Source organism: Esox lucius, chromosome 19 (assembly GCF_011004845.1).
Source record: "Esox lucius isolate fEsoLuc1 chromosome 19, fEsoLuc1.pri, whole genome shotgun sequence".
Classification (NCBI taxonomy): Eukaryota; Metazoa; Chordata; class Actinopteri; order Esociformes; family Esocidae; genus Esox; species Esox lucius.
The window spans coordinates 33521871-33542507 of record NC_047587.1 but is presented as its reverse complement, the minus strand read 5'-3'; the positions used below and the strand labels follow the sequence as shown (position 1 = coordinate 33542507).

The 20637-nt window shown below is 40.3% G+C and overlaps 1 protein-coding gene across 4 annotated transcripts in view; it reads left to right on the top strand.

The window, feature by feature from the left end:
- Nucleotides 1-614: 614 nt before the first annotated feature.
- The window catches only part of pot1 (protection of telomeres 1 homolog), a 62737-nt gene continuing 42714 nt past the window's right edge, over nucleotides 615-20637 (top strand). For all 4 annotated transcript variants that reach the window (XM_010864424.5, XM_010864426.5, XM_010864425.5 and 1 more), the window contains exon 1: nucleotides 615-689. The gene's annotated coding sequence lies outside the window, so the exon portion shown is untranslated. The remainder of the gene's footprint in view (nucleotides 690-20637) is intronic.

Here is a 20637-nt window from a genome sequence, read left to right as displayed (position 1 = left end):
AATTGTGAGATGGCTGGCAAAGAGAAAACCACTGCCATACAGTAAGTGGATGCATGCAGTTTTAAAAGATTGTTTGCCAACCACCATTACCGGAGAAGAGAATTAAAAATAAATAAAAGAAGAATGCCCTGCATGGCATGCATGCACAATAGATGGTTGACTAGTATGCTCAGTTTGTGAGTAGGGATGAGAATAAAAATACTTAATTAAGAATACCTCATTATTATTATTTTGGAACATTTAGAGAACCATTAGAAAATCAGAAAATGTTCCAAGAACATTCCCATCATTGTAACCTTCAGAGAACATTTACACAATGTCCACAATTTTGTAACCTTCAGAGAACATTTACCAATGTATTTGTTTTGTTATTTGTAAAGATTGTTGATGTTGAAAATGTGTTTGTTAGGGTAAGAGAGCGTACGCGAAGGGTTTGGAATAGTAAGGTTTGATGGGATTTACTTTTCATTTTATTAGAAAAGTGGTATTAGGTATATGCATTATGATGGAAGTATGAGACCGTTACCGGCCGCACACTCCAGTTCAGTAGGTGGCAGTATATACACCTTGAAGTTTGCGATCCGCCGGTACAAATCTTAAGAAGAAAAGTACTGTTGGTTGTTTCAAAACAAGCGGGGGAAATCTGAGAATCGTTCTGTGCTGCCTGCATGTAACTCAGGAAACTCAAAGTAAGTTTACTGCACAAGCTAACTTTAACGTTGACATTGTTTCATCATAATTTACATCCGAATCGAACATACGTTGGTGTCATTTTACTGTAATTCAGTTAACTATTTTTGTTTGTTTCCCTGACGTTGTATTTACTAATACGGAAGCTGACCAACTACATGACGTTGGGTACAGTTAACAGAAGGTGACTTGTTGAAAAAGCTGACTTTAGTACATCACGAACCAGTCAGATGCTCTTCTTACGATCGGAATGTGGTTTGCAATCTAGCGATTACTTCAAATGTAAATATGTCAAATTCGATTGTTCAACATTGTAGACGCATTTCGTTATCTAGCTAGTTACAGTAAATTATTTGATCTAGTTAGCTACATTAATGTAAGGTATAACTAGTATTGTACAGTACATTTTACTATGTGAAATTACTGTGTAATCGTATTAGCTAGTGACAGCTCACAATTTAGCTGTCTTTGCAGTGCTCGTTTCTATTATCCTCACGTGGTTTGACTTGGGTATATAGATATGAGATGCCCCCCCCTTTTTTTTGCAGTGGCTACTATGACCAGCGTTTAAAGAGCAATTGAGTACATTTGCAAAATGGGTCATATTATGTGGTACAATTTGGAGCAAAACAAGTATTCCATCAGTTTAATTATTGTAAATGTTTTGTTATGCTGTCAGCAAAAACATTGGTCAAACTCAATCACTTAAATTCATGTGCGTGTAGTTGGATTGTTCACAAGAGACCATGAGATATTTTCAGTTTTCGTTTAGGTGCATACCCACAATTCTCTGAAAACCTCAAACAATGTACAGTACTGCTAAAGTTTGGGGTCACTTAGAAGTTTCCTTGTTTTCCATGAGAGCATACATGAAATGAGTTTGATTAGGAAATATAGCAAAATGAAATTTCTTGGCAATTTCTCACATGGAATAGTCTTTATTTCTCAGAACAAGAATTGTCTAACGAGTTTCAGAACAAAGTTATTTGTTTCTGGTCCTGACGTTAAAAGATCACTGTGGGCCAATTCAGTCCCACAAAGATCTTAAAAGTAAAATCAAATATTCTGTTTACTAATCCCAGAGTTATAAATGCAAATAAATATTCTCACATTTTTAAACTTAATGGCCTTTTCTGTTGTCTCTTATGCTTTTAGTTTTTTGATGCAACAATTATATTCTGGTTTCTCTTTAAGTGCGCTTCTATTTGCTGTAAGAATGTCCACCCGACATATCAGTTCTTGTGTCTGTGTGTCTGTGTGTCTGTGTGACTGTGTGACTGTGTGACTGTGTGACTGTGTGTCTGTGTGTCTGTGTGTCTGTGTGACTGTGTGTCTGTGTGTCTGTGTGTGTCTGTGTGTGTCTGTGTGTGTCTGTGTGTGTCTGTGTGTGTCTGTGTGTGTGTGTGTGTGTGTGTGTGTGTGTGTATGTGTGTATGTATATAGAAACAACAGTTGATCAATATGCTCAGGTTTCAGAACACTTCTCTGAGCTGTGACTATGTCTCCAGCAGTGGAGAACACCCTCTCTGCGGCGACACCTGGGATGCAGAGCACATTTCTAGCTAAGTTAGACAGTAAGGGGAAAGCAGCATGGTGCTCCCTCCACCAACAGAGAGCCAATGGGTCTGCCTCTTTGTATTTCTTGATTTCATCCACTGCCTGATCATGTAGTGACATAGGTGAGTCCTGTCTTTTGGGATTAGAAAATGTCCCTCCTAATAAATCTGCTAGAGCACAGGTAGTCATTTCTTTTCTTGCTTGGTTAGGATGGGTAAGAACCAGTTTCAGCCTTTTCTTGTTCTGGTATGTAGTTCTGGTTCTTCTGAAATCAGAACATTGAATTGTACTTGTATAACCCAGCCCACATAACATTCATAAATACACACAAGATGAGTCACAATTGTATAGTTATATAATTACGTTATACCTGCTGTACCAAGGTCAAGTGAAAAGGTAGTTTTCTTTTACAGGTGAAAACATAAGTGAACTAAACATAGGTTCTTATTAGGTCAGTTTTCCCTAACCTGAGGACTCTGCACTGCCTCTGTCGCCACGGTAGTGTAGGTGTCCGGTCTTTTCTCTTTTTCCAAAAAGGGCAACGCTTTAAAGTGTGGCTCTAGTGCTGAGGCCATGCACAGAATCCCGAAATCACTCACATATCCCGAATACTGCGTTTTTAATGTCCCTTGTAACTGCCAAGTTTGTTGTTTGGACATGAGCGCCGTGGCACAACTGGGCATTGTCCAGTAGCAAATGGTCTGAGACCATATACCATTCTGGAGAAATATGGTGGCATGTAACCTTTACATATGACTGGGTTGCTCTCGATGTCCCGGCATCACATGTAATGGCAACTCTATTTGCAAAAGAGATTGCTTCTGTGACTTTTTGCTTCACATCTGTGGATTGTATAGTGTGGCTTACACTCATTAAGCAGTTGTCTGAAGCCTTCGTTATCAACAACGCTGTAAAGGGGCAAATCAAAGTGGCCATTGAGATGTTGAGGGACATTTTGAGTTGAAAACCTCATTCAGAGTTAGTTGAGACAACACAATTTGGCCCTGTGTACAGGGACGAACATCTGTTTGGAGGGGGCAATTACATAAAATGTTCTGAAGCACAATTTTTGAGGGGGACACCAAAAATAGTGCTGTAATAATGTTTTAGTTTGCACCTTAGGTTTGCTTGCTACTGTAGCTCTGCAAATTCAGCTGTTGTGTGTGAACCCTGCCAACATAAAACTAATTTACTGGATTAGCCCACGTTAGCTACATGCACTGAGACGGTACCTTTCAGACGGTAAACACGAACACTGCCACCTTGCCAGCTAAGGAACACTACATACACTGCACTGCAAGCTTCTCTCATTGACTCAAATTCAAACAGCTGAAAAAGCTGGTTGATGTTACTGTTGCTTGCTAGCAAACTCAAGAACATTTTAAAGAAACACAGTGTATCAGGTTCTCTTGCTTTAACAATATTTACGAGTCACATTGCATCTGGAACCATAGCTTCAATTTGATTTTCTCTTGCTTCCACAATTTTCTCTCTTGATTTTCTCATCATTTTCCCAACATGCTTGAAATAGTTTTTGGACTTTCACTATGCATGCAACTCTTTCACTCAGGGAGAGCAGGGTTGACTTAGCACAAGTGCATCATCATCTGGTTACATTGCTCTCCCCCCACAGTGCAGAGGAAAGGAAGGCTGGTGACTGTTAGATATAATTTTTTTATTGTATTGAGTAGTAGAAGTAAAGAAATGTCTAACATATCCTTTGTTTACTGAAAGTCAACCACCAACGACAGAATGCCAGATTCCCACACATGTACTGTACTTGCACAATGTGCCACTGCTGAGGGCTTGGGGAGCAGTGGATCAAACCACTGTGATGGAAAGGGCAGGGGGTCTAATTAAAAAAAAAACTTAATCACACTATTAAGTGTCTATAATTGGTTAATAAGTTATTTAATTGCGTCTTATTACTATTGTTGGAATTACATAGTTATGTTCACATTTTATATTTAGGGGGGGGGGGGGGGGGGGGGGGGGGGGGGGGGGGGGGGGGGGGGGGCACATCATAGTTTTCCCCAGGATGTGGGGGTCATGTCCCCCCTGTCTTCCCCGGGGTTTCTGCCTATGCCTTTGTAGTACCTGTGAGAATCCCCTGACTTCAGTGTGCAGTTCGCAGCCGTGCTCAATGTGGGCAGAGTCAAATGCGGTTAACCCGACCCCTTCCCGTCTCCTTCAAGGTCACTCAAGCTGAGGTTCACAAAGGTGTCAACGAAAGCAAATCTTAATCGAACTTAACCTGCATAGATACAAATATAAACCTTGTTGTATTTGTCTACTCAAATTTTAATTGGGTATTTTTATTTAATGTGCTAAGGTACTAGTCAGACCTTTACAGTAAGTTTCCATTTTGATATGATCATTTATCTTATAGGCCTATAGAATAAAAATGTCGTAGTAGTTATATTACTGCTCTATAGACCAAACTAAAGTGCATATTGCTACTGGGACATCAACTCCAAAAATGCTGCCTGAAGCAGGATTGTTACTACAGTTATATCTGTGCAGTTGAATGAGAGCCTACTATAATTGTGGAAAACTGGTGCTGGTTATTTACAGTAGCTAAGTTAGAGCAGAAAGGGTTCGCATTGTACAGTAGTTTGATACAATGCTAGCTAACGACAATAGTCCGATATCTACCTAATTCGTTTTTGAGTTGGTTAAGTAGGCTACTGTAGCCACTTGAATTATTTTATTTAGCAGATTATCAAATTTAGCTTGAACAATTTAGATTTTACATTGTAAACAATACAACATTTTAAATAATAAACATGACATTTTTTCATTAGTTGGCTATGGTCATGCTATGTGCCACTTGTTGCCATGTACTCCTTTCATTGGGAACTTGAACCTCCGTCGTACCATCACAACAGTAAAACCATGCGCAAGTTGAAAATATTGAACGCATGCGTTACACCAAACGCACCTCAATGCAACATCGTATTGGAACCGTACCTTTTCGGATTGCTTAATTGACAATGAATGACTTCCGGCGCAACGCAACGAGTTTGCCGTATCTGGTGGACATTCCGCCTGATGTCCACCAGATATGTCAAACTCATTGCATTGTGCCTGAAGTCATTCATTGTCAATGTCAACTCCTAATGTTTCTGCTATCTCTGATGGATTTTCTTTGCAGCCTAAGGTTGGCCTGTTTCACTTGGATTGAGAACTCCTTTGGCCGCATGTTGTGGGGTCACAGCAATAGCTTCCAAATGCAAATGCCGCACCTGGAATCAATCGATGAAGAAATAACGAAGGAATAGCCCACACCTGTCCATGAATCAGCTTTTGAGTCAATTATCCAATTACTTTTGGTCCCTTGAAAAAGAAGGGGCAGCATGTTAAAAAGCTGTAATTCCTAAATTCACATCCAAACCTACAGTTTGATGGAGGAATAAAAAAGAAATATTACCATTTGCAATACATAAAACATATTTTGTCGCCTTTAACACATTCAGCCTTTTGTGTAGATGATGTTGGCACGCACCCGCCACCCCACTGCTGGAAAAAAATAGAGGAAACACTAAGCAGGAAAGAAATTACACTTTTGCAATTTTATTCAAAAGTAAATTTTTTCGGCTTTAGCCCTTCTTAATAAAATATTAAATATATTGTTTTTATTATGGGAAATTTTTGGCCAGCCTAAAATAATTCTAACCATCTGTAAAGGGTTAAACTAGGCACTTAATAGGCTTTCTATAACCACAAATAAAATTTAATGTTTTTAATGCAATCAAATGCACCATTGTGTATTGATTGTGCTTAATGACTGAATTACAATTTTTTTAAATTAAACTGACCCGATACTTAGGAAAGAATATTGCGCAAAATGGGATATTCATTGCTTATTCCAGGGATGGTACGGAATGAGTGAGCAAGTCACCTCATAACATCTACAGTAGGGAAGTCATGTATATTGTTTGAACCTATAGCATTGCATTTGAAATTGACATACCAATTTTGTCCTGGTTGACTTTAATCTGTTCAATGTCATTGAGACCTGCCTAACTGATTTGTTTGGCTAAATTGCCCAGTGCCATTACTTCAGAATCCAAAATGAATCTAACCGTTGGAAAGGCAGCCAGTAGAATCGCAGCATGAATCTTTAAGAGTTATCGTTCAAGTCTTTGGGAATGTTAATGATGTAATGAATTTTCGCTGTGCAAAGAGTCCCTGTATTGGAATTAATTAGAGTCTTATATTTTCCTGTCTTTTTCTTTGTCTACTTTTTTGTTTTTTTGTTGTTCAATTTTCCCTGCATCACTAGGCAATTAATTCACCACATGTATTTTCATCTCTGATACGCTCCAGAGGCTGCAATTTTGTGCTGAAGTGCCCTGTAGAAGAGTGAGAATATTTATAAGCCTCAGCAACTGTGAGGTTAGCCTAGTCATTCTCTTGCCTATGGAATTGTACTGTACACCTCCCTTTTTGAAGTGGAAAATGCATGCTGTGGATCACATGTAAGACCTTGGTATTTCCCCCCAGGGCGAAGGTGTGCAGCATTCTTTCATTACAGTTTTATCTAGCTGCTACCAAGTCTTCCTTTGGGTCCACTATTAAAGATGTTCTAGTTTGGAACGCATAGTAACTACAGCCAACTGGGATATTTTGGATGCAGAAAAACTGCAGTCTAACTGCAGTCAACTCCTATGGACAGACATATACATATAAATAAATAAATAAATAAATATGTCATTAAACAATGATTTGTGGAAGATATGAAGAAGCAGCACTTGTTTTTATGGGCCATAGATTTTTTTTAAGAGGGTTGAGCCTTTTTGTTGTTTTTGTTGTTATTTTTTGAATAACATCTTAATTGAATGTCTTTGACTGATTATGGAAGTCTTTAGTTCTTGGTTTGCCTATGTTATTTTTCTCTATGTGCTCCTTAATAGAAAGCGTACTGCTTTCATTGCAGTGTGTTTACAGCAATAAAATGTTGCCCCAAGTACAGTTCCCTATATTGTAATGGCCATTAGCGTGTAATGCAAGGCCTTAAACGTTGGTTTCCCCAGTTTGAAACACAACCAGCAGCTACTAAGACTTTTTCAACACCTCAAATGTTTTCCCCTTAAAACATAAATAACAAATGAGGATGCAGTGTAATGTTCATGAATAATAAATGTATTGAGTATCATGTAATGCAGTGTTTTATCTAAAGTTCGCCAAACAATTCTGACTCAAGTCTGTTCCCAACAACAATTGGGACAATACCATTTTCTTTAGCATTTCTAAAAACTAAGTATACAGTATTTACAAACTGTTAATTAATTGATTTTTCTTTTGGAGAACTTGCCACCGTATAGTGATGTTGGCCTATAGTTAAATCACATCAACTGCAAGTGAAAGTCTGCTCTATTCACATACAGTTGAACTTGGGATGGTGCTTTGACAGCGATCTATGTGCTCTCTATTCCTTAGATTGTTGGTAGGAACACAATCATGCAAACAGATACCTGTTGGCGTCAAACTTCAAAACTAGGCATCAATGGTTGGCGCATTGTCCTATGCTAAACTAATCAGCAAGGTCTTGTAAATGTGATTAGATTAGATTCAACTTTATTGCCATTGAACGGTACTGTACAATGAAATGCAGTTAGCATCTAACCAGAAGTGCAAATAGAGGAGGGCAGAAAATGTATTAAGTATATGTATATTACCAGTAGAATGTGTACAGGTGCTGGTCATAAAATTAGAATATCATCAAAAAGTTGATTTATTTCCGTAATTCCATTCAAAAATTGAAACTTGTATATTATATTCATTCATTATATACAGACTGATATATTTCAAATGTTTATTTCTTTTAATTGTGATGATTATAACTGACAACTAATGAAAATCCCAAATTCAGTATCTCAGAAAATTAGAATATTACTTAAGACCAATACAAAAAAATAATTTTTAGAAATGTTGGCCAACTGAAAAGTATGAACATGAAAAGTATGAGCATGTACAGCACTCAATACTTAGTTGGGGCTCCTTTTGCCTGAATTACTGCTGCAATGCAGCGTGGCTTGGAGTCGATCAGTCTGTGGCACTGCTCAGGTGTTATGAGAGCCCAGGTTGCTCTGATAGTGGCTTTCAGCTCTTCTGCATTGTTGGGTCTGGCGTATCGCATCTTCCTCTTCACAATACCCCATAGATTTTCTATAGGGTTAAGGTCAGGCGAGGTTTGCTGGCCAATTAAGAAAAGGGATACCAGGGTCCTTAAATGAGGTACTGGTAGCTTTGGAACTGTGTGCAGGTGCCCAGTCCTGTTGGAAAATGAAATCTGCATCTCCATAAAGTTGGTCAGCAACAGGAAGCATGATGTGCTTTAAAACTTCCTGGTAGACGGCTGCGTTGACCTTGGACCTCAGAAAACACAGTGGACCAACACCAGCAGATGACATGGCACCCCAAACCATCACTGACTGTGGATTCTGTGCCTCTCCTCTCTTCCTCCAGACTCTGGGACCTTGATTTCCAAAGGAAATGCAAAATGTACTTTCATCAGAGAATATAACTCAGCAGTAGTCCAGTCCCAGTCCTTTTTGTCTTTAGCCCAGGCGAGACGCTTCTGACGCTGTGTCTTGTTCAGGAGTGGCTTTACACAAGGAATGTGACAGATGTCTTGCATATGTCTGTGCGTGGTGGTTCTTGAAGCCGTGACTCCAGCTGCAGTCCACTCTTGGTGAATCTCCCCCACATTTTTGAATGGGTTTTGTTTCACAATCCTCTCCAGGGTGTGGTAATCCCTATTGCTTTTACACCTTTTTTCTACCACATCTTTTCCTTCCCTTTGCCTCTCTATTAATGTGCTTGGACACAGAGCTCTGTGAACAGCCAGCTTCTTTAGCAATGACCTTTTGTGTCTTGCCCTCCTTGTGCAAGGTGTCAATGGTCGTCTTTTGGACAGCTGTCAAGTCAGCAGTCTTCTCCATGATTGTGTAACCTACAGAACTAGACTGAGAGACCATTTAAAGGCCTTTCCAGGTTTTTTGTGTCAATTAGCTGATTAGAGTGTGGCACCAGGTGTCAATATTGAACTTTTTCACAATATTCTAATTTTCTGAGTTACTGAATTTGGGGTTTTCATTAGTTGTCAGTTATAATCATCACAATTAAAAGAAATAAACGCTTGAAATATGTCAGTCTATGTGAAATTAATGTAAACATTATACAAGTTTCACTTTTTGAATGGAATTACTGACATAAATCAACTTTTTGAAGATATTCTAATTATATGACCAGCACCTGTAGATGTGCAGTGAAGGCAAAGGCGGCGGTAGAAGTTTACAAGGATCTTGGTGGACAGGCGGGCTTTCTTCAGCCTCCTCAGAAAGTACAGGCACTGCTGCACCTTTTTGACCAGAGCTGAGGTATTGAGCGTCCAGGAGAGTTTCTCTGAGATGTGGACACCCAGGAATTTGATGCTGGACACACGCTCTACCTCAGTGCCATCAATGAGAACTAGGGTGTGGCTGCAGCCTTTAGACTTCCTGTAATCCACAATGAGCTCTTTTGTTTTCTTTGCGTTGAGGGCCAGGTTGTTGTCAGCACACCATGCCACCAGGCCCTTGACCTCTTCCCTGTAGGCTGACTCGTCATTGTTACTGTTCAGGCCTACCACCGTAGTGTTGTCTGCGAACTTGACAATGGTGGTGGAACTGTGTACAGGATCATAGTTGTAGGTTGAAGAGGGAGTACAGGAGAGGGCTCAGCACACAGCCTAGTGGAACACCAGTGTTCAGAATCAGGGTGATGGAGGTGAGGTTCTCTAACCTGACAGACTGGGGTCTGTTGGTTAGGAAGTCCCAAGTCCAGTTGCAGAGAGAGGGGCTGATCCTTTGGTCATGTAATTTGTTGACCTGTCTAAAGGGGATGACCGTGTGGAATGCTGAGCTGAAGTCTAAGAATAGCATTCTCACAGGTGTTGGGTTTGTCCAGGTGGGTCAGGTCAGAGTGAAGAGCCGTGAGCCATTGTCCAAAACGAAACCATATTGTCTTTGTTTGCATTTTTAGATTTGATTTGAAAAAGTGCAGATATTGTTTTCGGAAACTATCATCTGAGTCAATCTATACTTTCTGCAAAACTGTCCCGTCTGATGCAAAACTGTCCTGCTTGATGCAGAAAAAAAAGCTAAATCCAGCTGTGCCAAATCTTCCGAAGGAGCATGATCAGCCATCTCCCTTTCAGTTTTCCAGTTATCATATTTCAACAATGATTTTACACGTGCCTATAATTGAACAAATTGCTGTAATTTATATGGATTATTATTATTATCATAATGCACTGATGTGGTCACTGCACTGATGTGGTCAAATTATAGTAGCTTTTAACATTGCATGAAACAAGATACCAGGCAAGCCTAGTTCTGCCGGCCCACAATAGTTCTGCCGGCCGAGATTCGAACCTGGGTCACCCCCGTGAAAGGCTGTATCTTTAACCACTATGCCACTACGCATTAACATCGCACCAAGTTTTTATATTTCTTTAGACACCATTGACCGTTGTGTTGAACTGAGTAAGGTTTCTTATTAAGTTTTCCTCCACCACAAATAGCATCTTTGATGTGTATGGCTTTTGCCACTCGCCGTTTTAACCGCTTATTAGCCATTCGTGAATGTCATTGATACAATAACTACTGTATCAATATAGGTGACGTAACCAACTTTTTCATCAAGTGAAAAGATGAGAGAATTGTGTAGCCTGCATAATGTTTATATATCCTAAACAAATCTTAAGACAATTTGAAAATCCACCAGAAATAGTTGCAATATAACAGTTAACAGTTTCATTTTAGGCTTCCAGTAACGTAGCTACTGAAGGTGGTAGCCAGCAAAGTTTTTGTCTAACCTGAACAAATCCCCTTTTGCCACTTGCTGTTTAACAGCTAATTAGCCATTCCTGAATGGCATTGATACAGTTGATATCTATCTATATGGGTATAACTGACTTTTTCATCAAGTGAAAAGACGAGAGCAAGCTTTTGTCTGTCCTTAACAAATCCTGAGGCCTCATTACAGAAATGACCTAATATAAATATTATTGCTTAACCTAGATAGCGTCATGGCAATCTTAGGACACAGCGTAGGCTGCATGCACTCAGGAGTCGTTACTTGCAGAGCCAGACTAATGCATTGTGTGTTATACTAAGTGAGGGTAGGGGTTTCAGGATACCCTCTGAAACTTTATCTGGTTACACCAATTGTTAATGAGCAGACAGAGGCAGAGAGGAAATATAATGTGGCTCATAAGAAGTGTCGTAGCAGGCAGGAAAGGCTGTGAGGCATCTGGAAAGGAAGGTGAGGCAAATACTGAAAAAAATTACTGAAATGTTATTTTCTAGTCTTCATTTTAGAAGAGGTGTACATCCTGCCTCTTGTGTAGTGTAGTGTCCTATACATTTCAGTAGTAAGTAAGCTAATATATCAGTTTATGGCCCAGAGAAAGGGGTATACACAGTATACTGTACCCCCAAGACTACACAAATAATTTCTGATAAAATATGCCCTGAAAGTAGATTGAGATGCCATGATATGAGTGGTGGCTATCTGCAGTATGCCCCAGAGAAGGTGGTAAAGTTCATAAAAGCCACTGCAGTGTTGCACAATATTTGCAGGATAGCAAATGTTCCAGACCCAGAAAACATCACTATCCTGGTTAAAGATGAGGAGGAAGTCAATGATGGTGCACAGCCTGGCAGGAACACCAGAAACTACTTAATATTAACACATTTCACTAGATAGAATAAATACCTAGCAATACAGACTAGAACATTTGACCGATAAAATACAATGTCTAGAACAGAATATTATTTTATTATATTATTATTTATCCTACATTTCAAATAAATGTACATTGTCAAACCCTCTGGCTTCCTGTCTTCTTCAGTGTTCCTTCATAAATTCAAATTTCATCATGTCCAATTTCAAGCTTTACTTTTCTATTGCCAGTTGTTCTTTCATCAGCTGCTCTTTATCTTTTTCCAAGTCGATGAGCTCCTGTTGGGCAGTCTTACTGCGCAGGTGGGGCTCTTGCGTAGTCCTCTTCTTTTTGGCTATACAGATAATCTTTTCTTATTACTGTGGGAGTAGTCCTAGATTATATTCAGTATTAGCTTAATGTGAAAACTAACTTACCAGGTGATGGAACAACTATTCGAGGTGGTTGCACATCATGCTTGCATTGCACCATATTTATGATGACCTCAGGCAATGTATCAACAGCGGACATCCGTTAACATCAGCTAATTGGCAGTTTCATCAGAATGCCCATGTTAGCTTACCTTTGATCCCATCACGGCAAGGATCCTTTCTTTGTGGGCAGTCTGTGGTTTCATCTCAAACTGGCCTCCGCCTGACATGCCTTTCTCCTTTTTTAATAAATTGCCCCTCTTCTTTGCTTTGCTGGCGATGGTAGTCCACTTTCTTTTACGGCATCCACAGTCCTCCCAACTCCGCAAACTGAACTGCATCCTCCACTTCTTGCCACTTAAAATCGTGGGCTGGCAATAAGGAAGAAAACCTCCCATAAAGGTGAGGTTTTCTCTCCTCCACAGACACTATTAAAGCCTCAGCTTCATCATGGCTAAAATTGTATGCATCTTTTTTTCGGAATTTCATAGCCAGTTACAAGCAAAGTGAGACAGCTGTTTTAAATTAGATTCTATTCAAGGGTAGAACTGGTCTTGGGTATGTTCTAAACAAAAATACAGGCAGGACGGGAGGATTGAAAAATCAAGTCTAAAGTTGTTATGATTTCTTAATTTAAGAGATCTGAGATAGGATAGGACACAGCCATGAATTTAGGAACTGCTTCTGTAATAGCATGATAAGAAAAATCTTATCTTTGTAACTTAAGAGAGGACAAGCAGTTAGGACTTTTCTCTGTAATGAAGCCCCTGAGGCGTAATATGTTTTGTCAGTGACGAGAGGCGAAGGCCGGATCTGTTGTTCCGTATTCCGCGTCTCTAAACACTAAGCAATTTAACAAGGGGCAGTCAGTCAGTTAGGAACTCACTCAGTCAGCAAGAGACATTCACTCTTCTAGGCCGGCTCCACTTACGCGGTCCGGCAAAAACATCTTTTACAGAGTTATTATATTCATTCACACATAAAAAAATATAATAATCCTTTAACTAGGCTACATTTCACAAGCAGTTCCCCTATTTCACCGCTTGGTTCTTTGTATACATGTTAATTCATTTTCTTGAAGTCATCATCATCTGCATATACTACAGTTCTTCCATTATCTTTATTTTTCATGAGTTAATCCTTTCACCTGACAGGTGAGGTGTGGCATATCAAGAAGCTGACTGGACAGCATGATAATTACACCGGTGCACCTTGTGCTGGGGACAATAAAATTCCAATGTAAAATATGGATGTGTGTTAAACATTATATTACACTAGATGTTAAGGAAAGCATTCAGTCTCAGATTGCAGCCACTTGGGTGCTTGAGATGGGTTCTAGGGCTTCACTGAACTACTCCAGTACTATAGGAGTAGGCTTAATAGCTAGGTCTCTTTTCGCTAAATACCTATGATGATCCCACTCCCATTGCTGTTTTAATGAAACTAATGTGGGAACCTGGTGATACAAGTGCTACTTACTGTTCTTAATAAGTAAGCTACATGCTATACTATCACCCATGTTATATGACCTGTTATACTAATATACCCATAATATACAACATATTATCCTACTATACCCATAATGTTTCCAGGAAGAAAAGAACCACCTGAAATTAAATTCTTCTTTAAGTTAAAAATGACTAGAACCAAGAAACTGTTATAGCCTACAATCAGTTGGCCACCTGTTGCATCCCTATTCCTTTTCGCCATTCCCACTAGCTAGCCAGTACTACTAGCAACATTGGTTCTAATGCTATCTGTAGGTTCATCACCTGTGCTTTTGGTAGTTGTAGAACATTGTTCTCTATTGCACATTTGTCATTTTAGCCTCTGGTCATATGACTCACAAAATATGGGCTCTGAGAAAGTATTGGGTGGAGAAAGAGACAATTAAAGATGGAGAAGCCAACATTCTGGAAAAATACTGGCCCAGCACACCTCTTACATAAACAGGATAACAGCAGCATTTTGCTCTGTCAGAGCCATTATTTCCCATGCACCCTGGAGATACAGGAACACAAAGCTTTGCTTGGCAAATGTTGTTGGTACATTTGGACAAGCCCCTTAAATACCTATTTTGGGAAACCCTCTTTATAGGCTTTGCCTTTCTAAAACCAGATTATGGAAATGTAGCGCTAACGAGGGTCCTCTGCTCATCTGCAATAGTTGTTTTACATGTAGCAATTCTTCGTTAGCATTGCCCACAAGGCATTGCTGAATACGTATGTCACTGTTTGTTTTTTATACACTTCCCCTCAATCCTATGTTTACGCCCTCTGTCGCTGCAAGAGATTCGGTACTGCATACTTCTATATGTGTTAAGCCCTTGCTGGCAAGATTTTTGACATCAAGCTGATTTGTGAAGGCACCGTGATTAAAAGAATTGAAACAAATAGAAAATCAACTGACTATTCAGCTCACATTTGTAAATATTTAGTGTTAATTCGGTTTAATAAATAAAACGCTTTGATACTGATCACTGAAATGTGTCACCAATGCCTACCCTTCCGATTAAATAACATAAGCAACCAAAACAATGGTTGTACAGTGAGGGGGAAAAAGTATTTGATCCCCTGCTGATTTTTTACGTTTGCCCACTGACAAAGAAATTATCGGTATATAATTTTTATGGTAGGTTCATTTGAACAGTTAGAGACAGAATAACAACCAAAAAATCCAGAAAAACACACACATGTTGCATTCTAATGAGTGAAATTAGTATTTGATCCTCGATTTCTGGCTCCCAGGTGTCTTTTATTCAGGTAACAAGCTGAGTTTATGAGCACACTCTTAAGGGGAGTGCTCCTAATCTCTGTTTGTTACCTGTATAAAAGAGCCCTGTCCACAGAAGCAATAAATCGGATTCCAAACTCTCCACCATGGCCAAGATCAAAGAGCTGTCCAAGGATGTCAGGGACAAGATTGGAGACCTACACAAGGCTGGTATGGTCTACAAGACCATGGCCAAGCAGCTTGGTGTGAAGATGACAACAGTTGGTGTGATTATTCGAAATTGGAAGAAACGCAAAAGAACTGTCGGTCTCCCTTTGTCTGGGGCTCCATGCAAGATCTCACCTTGTGGAGTTGCAATGATCATTGAACGGTGAGGAATCAGCCCGGAACTACACAGGAGGCTTTTGTCAATGATTTCAAGGCAGCTGGGACCATAGTCACCAAGAAAACAATTGGTAAAACACTACGCCATGAAGGACTGAAATCCTGCAGCACCCGCAAGGTCCCCCTGCTCAAGAAAGCACATGTACAGGCCCATCTGAAGTTTGCCAGTGAACATCTGAATGATTCAGAGGAGAACTGGGTGAAAGTGTTGTGGTCAGGTGAGACCAAAATCGAGCTCTTTGGCATCAACTCAACTTGCCGTGTTTGGAGGAGGTGGAATGCTGCCTATGACCCAAAGAACACCATCCCCACTGTGAAACATGGAGGTGGAAACATTATGCTTTGGGGGTGTTTTTCTGCTAAGGGGACAGGACAACTTCACCCCATCAAAGGGACGATGGATGGGGCCATGTACCGTCAAATCTTGGGTGAGAACCTCCTTCCCTCAGCCAGGACATTGAAAATGGGTCGTGGATGGGAATTCCAGCATGACAATGACCCAAAACACATGGCTAAGGCAACAAAGGAGTGGCGCAAGAAGCACATTATGGTCCTGGAGTGGCCTAGCCAGTCTCCAGACCTTAATCCCATAGAATATCTGTGGAGGGAGCTGAAGGTTCGAGTTGCCAAATGTCAGCCTCGAAATCTTAGTGGCTTGGAGAAGATCTGCAAAGAGGAGTGGGACAAAATCCCTCCTAAGATGTGCGCAAACCTTGTGGCCAACAAGGGTTTTGCCACCAAGTACTAAGTCATATTTTGCAGAGGTGTCGAATAATTATTACCCTAATTGAAAAGCATATCAATTTATAACATTTTTGATGTGTTTTTCTGGGTTTTTTGTTGTTATTCTGTCTCTCACTGTTCAAATTAACCTACCATTAAAATTGTTGACCGATCATTTCTTTGTGAGTGTGCAAACATACAAAATCAGCAGGGGATCAAATATTTTTTTCCTTCACTGTATGTCTGATACAATTTTTGCCCACTCCTCTTTGCAGTACGGCTTCAACTGTGTCATGATTGAGCGATTTCTTGTAAGTCCCCTCACAGCATATCGATAGGATTGAAATTTGGGCTTTGAGTCAGCCATTTTATATCTCTGTTTCACACGTAGGGAGATGGCCAGAACATTCCACACCTGGTGGAGAACACATGCATGGATAGACTATCGCCACCCATGCGCATCTTCCCCAGACAAGGTCTAATCTGGTGGCTATGTAAGAGGGAGATTAGACTGAAACATTTCTTTTTCCCTAGACGTGAGGGTCCGCAGGCAAAGCAAGTTTTTAAGGAATTTCTGTTAATAAACGCAACACACCAAGCTCCTTGTCTGTGTTCTGTGCTCCCCCTCTCTACACTGGTGGAGGATGTAGGCATAGATAGTGAAGCATAGAATGCTAATCAACAAAGCTTATAGGCAAGTTGCATGTGTTTGTCCACAATGTCGAGACTCTTCTTCCCTGTGTTGTCTACTTCAGGGCCTGATTGCCTGTGTAACAAGGTGATATGGAACCTGCTAGCCCAGACGGCCTCTCTCGAATCAGCTGGCCGTCTCTATAGATCAGGCCAATCAAGGACTGGCCACTTTCTTAGAGCCTGACAACGTGGTTCCGTTCTATCCATGCCCAGCAGTCTGGTAACCCCCTGCCTCCAAAACTCACCCCCTATGACAGTCTGGAAGTGTACTTGCATGCCATCAAGGTTGTGGCGGAATGGGAAGAATGGGAGCCCATGAACTCAGTCCAAGCAGAGTAGGGGTGTGTCGATCTCATGGAGTGCGTGGAGGCCATCCCAGTGCTGGTGCTGTTCTCAGCATGTTCACCTTTTGACACCTGATGGGCTATACAGTGTGGTGGAAGCCAGGGCTACGTTCAGAGGATCAGGTATGTCATATAAACCTTCTGAAATACTGGGAAGAATCATCTGTTCACGTCATTAACCTCGTCACCACCACCAAGATGGAGTTGATGTTGGGGAATGATCTGGATTCTTATCAGTGACAAGAACTGAGGGAGTTGGTGGACAACGTTCTGAAGCGTTCTCTCATAGAGCCCATGTCATATAGCATCACGTCTGCACCGAGCCTGGGGTTGTGGCGACCTTAGCCCATTCCAGAGGCATGAAGGAAGCAAAAAGTGAGGGCTATGGACATTATGCAATAGTCAAAAAGCCCCATGTACAACCCTGTGCTGGTGGTGCCTAAGGCTATCTTTGGTTCTTTAATTACTTTTATAGGCTTAATGCGGTTTCTAACTTCGACGGCTTCCCCATGCCCTGGGTGGACAATCTAGTGGAGTTGCTGGGCAGGGCCAGGTACATCAACCTGCCTCAACCTAATTAAGTGGTACTGGCAATTGCACACTGCCCTGTCAGAAAAAAACAAGACGGTCCTGTACTCCACTTTGGCCTCCATGTGGCCCCAGCCTTGTTCAAACTGTTAATGGATATTTTGCCTCAACCCCATCCCGACTACGCTGTCACCTATTTGGGGACGTTGTCGTTGACACAAGGAGTTGGGAGAGCAGCTAGGCTGCCTCCGGAAGGTGTTACTGGAACACCGGTAAGCAGGCGTCACGGCTAAACCCAAGAAATGTCACCTGGGATTGTCCATCTCACTAGCTGGGGTTTAGTCAAGACCAAATAGGTTTGTTTCATATTTCATGGTTTCATATTCTTTTCAATATTTCTCTGGTACAAAATGGAATTCATGGTTGAATTAATGATAACAAGTTAGCCAGGCCCTGAGGCAGCAAAACAACCCTATTCCATAATGCTTCTGATCAAAGGCAACATTTTGTTTTTGCCAAATCTGTCCAGAGCAGATGTTCTAGTAGTTTGGGTTTTTAGCAAGGTGTATTCAATTTGTAGATCTGTCAGACATTGGAATTTTGTTCTTCCAATTGCTAACAGATGGGTTTGTAACCCCTCCCAGACTAATAGGCATTAAATAATGTTTATTTAGAGGTCCTTGGACAGGTCTTCTGGTCTTTGCATAATTTTACCACATACACAAATGGTTAAGACTAAACCATACCAAGTTTCTTATCTTTATGGGAAGCTGCACCCTCCCAATTTCTGTTCTTGTTTATACATAGTTAGGTCTGGAAATATATGGACACTGATAGCATTTTCATAATTGTGGCTCTGTATGCCACCAAAATGGATTTGAAATGAAGCAACTAAGATGCCATTGAAGTAAAGACTTTCAGCTTTAATTCAAAAGTATTATATGACATTTTTAGGAATTGCAACCATTTTCATACACAATCCCCTTTTTTCAGGGGCTCAAATTTTATTGGACAAATTAACACAATTATAACAAAACCTTTTTATTTTTTATTCTTTTTTGAAAATATTTTGCCAGCAATGACTGCTTGATGTCTGGAATGCATGAACATCACCAAACGTTGGGTTTCCTCCTTTGTGATGCTTTGCCAGGCTTTTACTGCAGCTGTCTTCAGTTGTTGATTATTCGTGGGTCTTTCTGCTTTGTTTTGTTTTCAGCAATTGCAATGCATGGTGGATCGGGTTGAGATCAGGTGATTTATTTGGCCATTGCAGAATATTCCACTTCTTTGCCTTAAAAGCCTCCTGGGGTCCAGTTGTTTCCGGACCAGACTGTATTTACTGTGGCTTTTAAAGGTTTTTACCCCCTTATTTTATATTTACACATTAAATGATAATCGCTTTCATTTAGTTATTTTTTTTATTAATTACCAAAAAAAGAACAATGTCAAAGTGAAAAATGTGATCAAAATGTTTTCTAAATTATTTGAAAATACAAAATAAATGTATTGCATTAACTCCTTCGGGTCAATATTTGGTAGATGCATCTTTAGCAGAATTTACAGCTAACCATTTATTTGAAGAATTCTCTAGCAGCTTTGCACATCTGGAAACATCAAGTTTTCCTAGTTGTCTTCACAAATTCTCGGTGAACAGCAATTTTCAACTCTTTCTACATTCTCCAGTGGATCGAGGTTTGGGTTCATATTCCTGCTGGAAGAATAGTCTTCTCCCAAATCCCAGGTCTCTTGCAGACTGCAGCAGGTTTTCTTCAAGGATTTCCCTGTACTTTGCTGCATCCATTTTGCACAAGTATTCCAGGACCTGCCACAGAAGCATCGCCATAATATGATGTGTCACCATCATGCTACACGAGATGGTGTTCTCAGTACGATGTGTGGTGTTAGGCTTGCTCCCGACATAGTGTTTAGTCTTTAGGACAAAAAGCAAATCTTAATCCAATTGGTCTGGCAAACTCGAGCTGAGTTTTGATGTGTTGTTTTCAACACTGGTTTTCTTTCTCTGGCGATCATTGTAGTATGCACAGTGATTCCTAGCTCAGTCATGGTTGGCTGTAACACCTTTTGTGTTGCTGTTGGCCTCTTGGTGGCCTTCCTTAATTGAGGCCTTCTTGCCTGGAAACTCAGTTTAAGTAAGGTCGGTTCTAGAGAGATTCAAAGTTATTCACATTCTCTCAATTTCTGAATAATGGACTTTACTTTGCTCTAGGAGAAATTCAGTAACTTGGAAATGTTCCTTATACCCTAGCCCTGGTTAGTGCTTTTGAAGAAACCTATTCTGGATTTGCTTTGGATGTTTCGTAGTCACTAACCAACTGTGGGTCCTGCCTGAAACCTGTGGACTCAATTCAACTAATTATGTATCTTCTGTAACAATTGGTTGCACCACCATTCAGGTGTGTTTTAGCAAAGGGGGTGAATACCTGTGCAATGGATTGTTTTATATTGTTTTGTAATTTATAACAATTTTCAAATGTAAATACATATACTGTATACAAATATAAACACAGACACATCTACAACATATATACACATTTCACACCTATTTATTGTGAAATTGTCTTCCAGTTTGGCCTCTGTTTGAGTTGTTGTCCTCAAGCACAGCTTGGTGGGTGTTTCTGTGTGAGTCATGTAACCTTCAAAATGCCACATGCGCTAAGCTGGGGATTTTGGTCTAAGTCAGAATGCAAAGAGACACAAGCCACTTGAAATTTCAGCTCTGTCATTGTTTATGTAATGGCACCTGTGAATTAAAAGGAGTGGAAAGGAGAATTTACAGTTTGCAATTGTTGAAGAATGGAACGCCAATGATTGCTTTGATTTG